Source organism: Alexandromys fortis, unplaced genomic scaffold, assembly GCF_014885135.2.
Source record: "Alexandromys fortis isolate MF-2015 unplaced genomic scaffold, M_Fortis_MF-2015_v1.1 scaffold_218, whole genome shotgun sequence".
Taxonomy (NCBI): Eukaryota; Metazoa; Chordata; class Mammalia; order Rodentia; family Cricetidae; genus Alexandromys; species Alexandromys fortis.
The window spans coordinates 2,315,942-2,323,509 of NW_026068112.1; the positions used below are offsets into that span (position 1 = coordinate 2,315,942).

Below are 7,568 nucleotides of genomic sequence, written 5' to 3' on the forward strand. Positions count from 1 at the left end.
GTCCTTCCTGGTTCTGCAGCCATTCAGTCCCAAAGAAACAAACAGAGGTTATCCAAATTATAATCTGTTTGGCGTACTGCTCTGGCCTATTATTATCTCTTACATCTTAAACTAACCTATAATTTTAATCTATGTTTAGCCATGTGGCTTGGTACCGTTCCTCAATAAAGCATTTTCATCTTGCTTCCTCTGTGTCTGGCTGGAGAATCCATCTCTGCTTTTTCTTTTCCCAAAATTCTCCTAGTCTGATTGCCTTGCCTAAACTTCCTGTTTTTCTGGCTATTGGCCAATCAGCGTTTTATTAAACTAAAACACATGATAAATCCATAGAGTGTACAAGAGCATTCTCCCATAGCATGGGATTAGCAGAACTACAGCCCTAACTCTTTCTAATGAATCCCGTTGTTCATATAAAAAGAGAGTCATTCTATATTCAATTACTTGGTGAACCTTTGTATAGCATTTTTGATATGAGTGGATAAAATCATCCAAATTATCAAAAGTATTATATGGTTGTCCAAATAAGCTACCTATTGACCTAAAGGTCAATTTTGAAAACAATGAAGTGATATAACAGCCTCTAGTATCCCAGACTACTTACTCTGAAACTAGCATTGTAATTTGGATAATTTCAGGGACTCAAATTTCCAGCCTCATAGAAGAGGGAACAGAGGAGAAACAGAAACTCAAAATGTGTATCATGCCTATTACTGTGTCCCACAGAGTGAAGAGAAAACAAATTCTAGTTCTTCATTTGAATTCATTTTATCCTTCAAACTGCTTCCAGGAGAAATGTCACAGGATGAAATAGCCCAGAGCTGAGACTACAAAATGTTCAACATCCAGAATTTCTCCTGCATGTGTTCCATTCACAACATCTATTTTATTCTGGAGCAAATGATGGACAGCATTAGAAGCCCAGGTTTCTCAAGAGGAGACAATGACAAGTGGTGTTTGAGAATATACCCAAAGGGTTTCGATGAAGAAAGCCCAGATTACCTGTCAGTTAACGCAGAGTTACTCAGCTCTCCAAAGAGTCCCATTATGACATAATTCGAGTTTTGGATTATCAACCCCGAAGGAGAATGTAGTGAAATTGTGCCTAGTCTAAAAATTTCAGGTTCCTGCCAGGTTACAAAAGAGGTTACAAAATGTTCATCCTTCAAGATTTTCTATTCACCATGCATATTGGCTTCTCTCTGAAGGTGAGCTCACTCTCCCCTGCATAGGGATTCTGATCCCAGACTCCTACAGAATCTTTGAGGATAGCACACAGCCAGAGATCAAGGTTCCAAGGTGCACATTGTCCAATGAGCTAGGAGAGCTGTGGGAGAATTCCCACTTCACAGACTGCTGCCTGGTGGTAGCTGGCCAGGAATTCCAGGCTCACAGGGTCATCTTAACAACTTGCTCTCCAGTTTTCAGAACCATGTTTTAATATGACATGGAAGAGAACAGAAAGAACTGTGTTGAGACCATTGACCTGAAAAACAAGTCTTCAAGGCAATGATGGGCTTCATTTACAATCAGAAGTAACCAGACTTCCACAGCATGGCAGATGCTGTGCTAGCAGCTGCTGTCAAGTATGGTCTGGAGAGTATGAAGGTCATGTATGAGAGGGCTCTCTTCAGAGTTCTTTCTGTGGAGAATGCTGCCCACACTCTCTTCCTGGCTGATCTCTACAGTAATCTAGAGCAGCTGTAAATCCAGGTACTGGGTTTCATTATAGCTCATGCTTCAGAGGTTTCTGAGACCTCAAGCTGGAAGACAATGGTAGATTCATACCCCTACCTGGTGGCTGAAGCATACAGTGCCCTGGCTTCTCTTTACTGCTCTGCACTGGAGCCTGTTCTCAAAGCCTGAAGAAATTCTAGTACCCTGTCAGCTGTGACCTTCACATGTATCCCAGGAGCAGCAGTCAACATTTTTACCAATGATGCCTAGGAAAACTATTGTGTATGTGGAGGATTTACAGTGAATCTGGGGAAAGACAACCTGGTGGAACAGCTTTTAAGACAACTGTAAATTTATTGACTGTCAGGCTGGGGGAGGGGCAGTACTGGACTCTGGTATTATCAAAATAATCTTGACCCTGTTGCTGTACTGGTTCAACTTTTGTCCAATACTTAGCTACTGAGATTCAGTTTATTTAAGGCCTCAAGCACATCCCAATAAAGTTTCTTTTGAAAAACTTGTCTGGATTGAACTGAATAGAACATATGATCAAAGGCTCAGAGCAAAAAAAAATCTGACATCAATAAAATATTAAATAGATAAAATAATAAAATCTGCTTTGTAAATTAAAGTGGTGTTTCTGTTCAAAGGCTTCCATTGACACATCCAGCTCTTCTCAGCTGTTGAAATTTGTGCAGGGTCCTCATGGTCTCATACATAAAAAGGTTCAATGAAATGATACGTAACAAAATTGCTATACCTGCCCAATCATCATCGGTTAGGTGTTCATCAGCTGATGGGAACAGACACTGAGATCCACAATCAAACATTAGGCAGAGCTCAGGGAACCTCAAGGAAGAGGGAAAGGCAGGAATGTATGAGGGATCAATCATACCAGGAGATCAGGGCCCAAAGAATCAACTAATTGGGGTCATAGGGACCCACAGAGACTGAAGAGCCTGCACATGTCTGTACTAAGTCCTCTGTACACACGCTGTTGTGTTTAGCTCAGGGGGTTTTGTGGGACTCCTAACAGCAGGAATGTGGGAAAACTGTGACCTTTTTGTCTCATCCTAGGAACTTCTTTTTTTTTTTTTTCTGTGTTGTCTGCTACAGCCTTGATATGAGGGTTTGTGCCTACTCCTATTTCATCTTATTATGATGTGTTCTGTTGAGATCCCCAGGAGGCCTGTGCTTTTCTGAAGGGAAACAGAGAAGCGGTACATATGGGTGTAGTGGAGGGAGGGGAGACTATGGTCAGGATGTATTGTATGAGTGAAAGATAAGAAAAAGAGGGAAAACATGGAAAGGCATTTGAGGAAGAAGTATTTGGACAGATCTGCTAAGGAAAAAGGAACGTAAAGATCCTTGTGTCTCTTGTTAATGTCCATCACAAGGTGCCTTCAGCAGTGGAGGAGTTCAATAATCAAGGAGATAGGATGACCCATTCCATGCACAGTCAGATTCTTTACCAAGCCATATCAATGATTGCTCGATGTGCCCAGGATCAAAGCAGCCAAAGTGACTGAGATGTGGGATGTCCATGAGATCAAAACCATGGATATGTACTTCTCAAGCCTGACCTTGTTACCACTGCTGCTGAATGGCATTTCTGCCAATAGCATAGACCACACAGAAATCCAGATATGTTACTGTTTCCCTGGCCTGACCAGCCAACACTTTGGCAACAGTATGACTAGATTGAACCACTTTCTCTGTAGAAGGAACAACACTTTGGTCTTATTGGAGTAAAAACTTACTCTAGTTATGGATTTGCCTTTCCTGAATGTAATAATTTTACCAAAACTACCTGGTCTTCCATCATGGTATCCACACAATATGGCTTCTGACCTAGGAACTAAATTCACAGCAGAGGGGTGCAGCAGGGCCCCATGATCATGGAATCCACTGGTCTTACCATGTTCATTAACTTCTTAAATCAGTTGTCATAATAGAAAAATGGAATGGCCTTATTGAAGACACAGTAATGGAGCCAATAAAGGGGCATTTGCCTAGAATACTGGGACAGGATTCTCCAGGAAACTGTATATGCTTTGAATCAGAGTCCGTATATGATATGATTCTCTATATTTCAGATTCAAGGGTCCATGAATTAAGTGGTGGGAAAGAAATGTTTCTACTTACTATCAACCCTAGTGATTCCCTAGGGGAAATTGCTTCCTGTTCCCATGTTCTTAATTTCTGCTGGCCTGGAAATGTTGGTTCTTTTTTGATGGTGTGGAGTCAATCAGTGCTCCTGACTGGAGATATAACAAACATTCTGTTAAGCTGGAAGCTCAGACTTCTCCCAGGTCACTTTTGGATTCAGGTGTCCTTAAGCCAACAGGCTAAGAAAAAATTAACAGTGTTAGAAAATGTAATTTACCAATAGAAAATTGGATTGCTCCTCCAAATAGAGGTAAGAAAGATGATGGATGTTGGTCAGGAAATCCTTTAGGGATACACATGGTCCCACATACTCCAGTAACTAAAGACGATGGGAGACAGCAGCAGCCTAAAGCAGGCAGAGGACAAAAGGTATAGACATACCAGTGGTGTGGGACCATGGTCTGTATTCTGTCAATTACATTTTAAATAAACACTGATTGGCCAGTAGCCAGGCAGGAAAAATATGCAGGACAACCACAAAGGAAGTAGAGGTGAGTCAAGGAGAACAGAAGAATTCTGAGAAGAGGATTCAGTTCTGACTCAGATGCATAAGAAGCAAGATGTGACTGCCTCACTAAAAAAGGAAAAGAGCCATGTGGTTAACATATACTAGAATAATGGGCTAATGTAAGTAATAAGAATTAATAATAAGTCTGAGCTAATGTACAGTTTATGTGGACCTCTGTGTGATTTCCTTGAGACTTAATGATTATGGGGACTGGGCAGGAAAAAAATAACCTCAGAGAAAACCATTTTTTCAACCATGTTTATAGCAGCATTATTTGTAATAGCCTGAACCTGGAAACAACCTAGATGCCCCTCAATGGAAGAATGGATAAAGAAAGTGTGGAACATGTACACATTAAAATACTACTCAGATGTAAAATGACATCTTGAATTTTGCATGCAAATGGATGGAAACAGAAAACCCCATCCTGAGTGAGATAACTAACTCAAAAAGATGAATATGGTATGTACTCACTCATTAGTGGACTCTAACCATAAACAAAGGTCATTGAGCTTATGGTTCACACTCCTACAGAAGCTAAATAATAATGAGAACCCAAAGAAAAACATATATAGATCCTCTTGGAAATTGGAAGTAGATAAGGTCGCCGGGCAAAAGTTGGGAACATGGGGGTTAGGGTGAGGATGTTATGGGGGGAAGGGGAGAGGGGGAGAGAAGGAAGAAGGAAAGGATTGGGGAGGATTGGAATGGTCTAGATGGAGGAAGGGCAGATATGGGAGCAGAGATAACTTAATTAAGGGAGCCATTTTACGTTTGGCAAGAGAGTTGGCTCTAGAGGGGTTGCAAGGTACCCATGGGGATGTCTCCAGCTAGGTCCTTGGGCAGTAGAATAGAGGTTGCCTGAACTGGCCTTGTCCCATAGTCACACTGAAGACTATCTTGAATATCACCATAGAACCTTCGTCTGGCAATGGATGGAGACAGAGACAGAGACCCACATTGGAGCACTGGACTGAGCTTTCAAGGTCCATTTAAGATAAGAAGGAGGGAGAACATGAGCAAGAAAGTTAGGATGGCCAGGGGTTGGTCCACCCACTGAGACAGTGTGCCTGATCTAATGGGAGTTTACCAAAGCCAGCTGGACTGGGACTGAACGAGCATGGGATCAAACCAGACTCTCTGAATGTGGCTGACAATGGGGGCTGATTAAGAAGTCAATGATAATGGCACTGGGATTTGTTTCGACTGCATGTACTGGCTTTTTGGAATCCCAGTCTGTTTGGATGCACACCTTCCTAGGCCTGGTTGGAGCGGGGAGGGCCTTGGACTTCCCACAGGGCAGGGGACCATGCCCTCTCTTAGGACTGGAGGGGGAGGGGGAGGACAGAGTGGGGGGGTGAGAGGGAAATGGGTGCAGAGCTATGGGACATTTGGCAATGGCAAACAAAAATACTCTTTGAGTATGGTTGACCAGGTTAATGAAGAAAGCACAGACTGCCTGTCAGTTTACTTAGTGTTGCTCACTGTCCAATGCGTCGTGTTTGGACAAAGATCCTGGCTTTAGTACTTCCATGTACCCAGACAAAGGCCTCAGCAACAGTCACGGCCCAGACTGCACCATGGAACCAGGTGACAGCACAGTGTTTGAGACCGGCGTGGTTTCTATATATAGACTGATATCAGAGTCTTCCATTGAATCCTACCAATACAATGCTCTTTTATTACTTTTATTATAGTTTTGAAGTACAATTTGAAATCAGGAATGATGAGACCTAATGGGGCTCTTTTCTTTTTTAGAAATATTTTACTTATCAATGGCTCTTATAGAATATTAATTTAAAATGTTTTATATTTGTTTATGTTGTATTTATTAACTCAGTAAAGCAGTGTTACTGTGCATATCTAAAACACTTGGTTGTCTAATAAAGAATTGAACAGTCAATATTGAGGCAGGAGAGAAATAGGCAGAATCGGTGGGCAGAGAGGATAAATAGAAGGATAAATACAGGAGAGGGTAGGAGCAAGGGAATAAAAAATGGAAAATTTCACGCCTTGTTATCATCAGTGAAGACATTAGAATGGAACACTAAACAAAAGATTAAGACTTTATTAAAGGCAGTGGTAAAGAGATTTGAAAAGATTGAAGAAATTATAGAAATTGATGATTAGGGATCAAAAGTAAAAGCAAAGAAAATAGTGTAAAGTAGGTAACAAATATACATGGCTACCTATAGGCATGATCAATCTAAAAGAAATTAACCAAGCAATAGTATCTTATGGCCTAAATTCACCATTTGTTGAAGAAATTGTGAAAAGGTGGACTTCAAGCAATAAGGCAACCCCACACAATTGGCTTCAATTAACCTCAGTGGTCCTAGAAAACAGACCCCCCACTGCTATGGAAATGCTATTGGAGAGAAGAGATAAAAATTTTAGAACAAAAGGGAAATGCAAAAGGATTTGAGGCTTCACAATCTAAAATCATGGCAAGGACCACTACACTGATCCTGAGGACCAGGCTCTCTGTGATGAACCACCTTGTCTCTATGTAACTCATTAAATTTAAATTCTAGGCATAAGATTCAGGAACTAGGAAAGAGAAAGGAATCATATATCAGGGTTAAACAGGGCCAGAGAAAAACTTTAATGACTTTTTACAAAGACAACTAAGGCTATTCAAGTAGGAGTAAGAGACCCAGAAGCTAGTTATATACTTATTGTATCTCTGGCTTTTGAAAATGCCAGCTTAGAATGTACAAAGATATTTGAAGCTTTAAAGGTTAGATCAACACCAATGGATGAACAGACCCTGAATACAATGGATGTTTAGACATTTGACTACAACACTGAGACTTGGGTAGTAGAAGCAATTTCTAGAGGTATGAGGAAAAGGTCAAATGTCAAGTGTTTTAAATGTAGTAGAATAAGACATCAGAAAAGACATTGTAGAGAGAATTCCTAGGAATAATATCTCCTCTGGGAATGACAAGAATAGGTTGTCTCAGCCTTTTGGAATATATAGGACATGTGGCAAAGGCATGCATTGGACTAATGATTTAGATTGACAAAATACAGACAAGCCAACCTGATACCACTAGGAAAGTCCCGGAGGGGACCTCTCACAGGCCCCTATGTCAAACGTGGTAGGGTCATTTTAAGTCACTTTAGAGAACTGGTCTCACCAGGAAAATTAAAATGTCCAGTGACTATTGTAAAAATCCATACTATTCTTGATGATGGAATAGAATGAAAAATG

At 40.9% G+C, this 7,568-nt stretch overlaps 1 pseudogene; it reads left to right on the plus strand.

The window, feature by feature from the left end:
* The first annotated feature begins 979 nt into the window (after positions 1–979).
* On the plus strand, positions 980–1,863 carry LOC126490013 (TD and POZ domain-containing protein 4-like; annotated as a pseudogene).
* Positions 1,864–7,568: the final 5,705 nt, after the last annotated feature.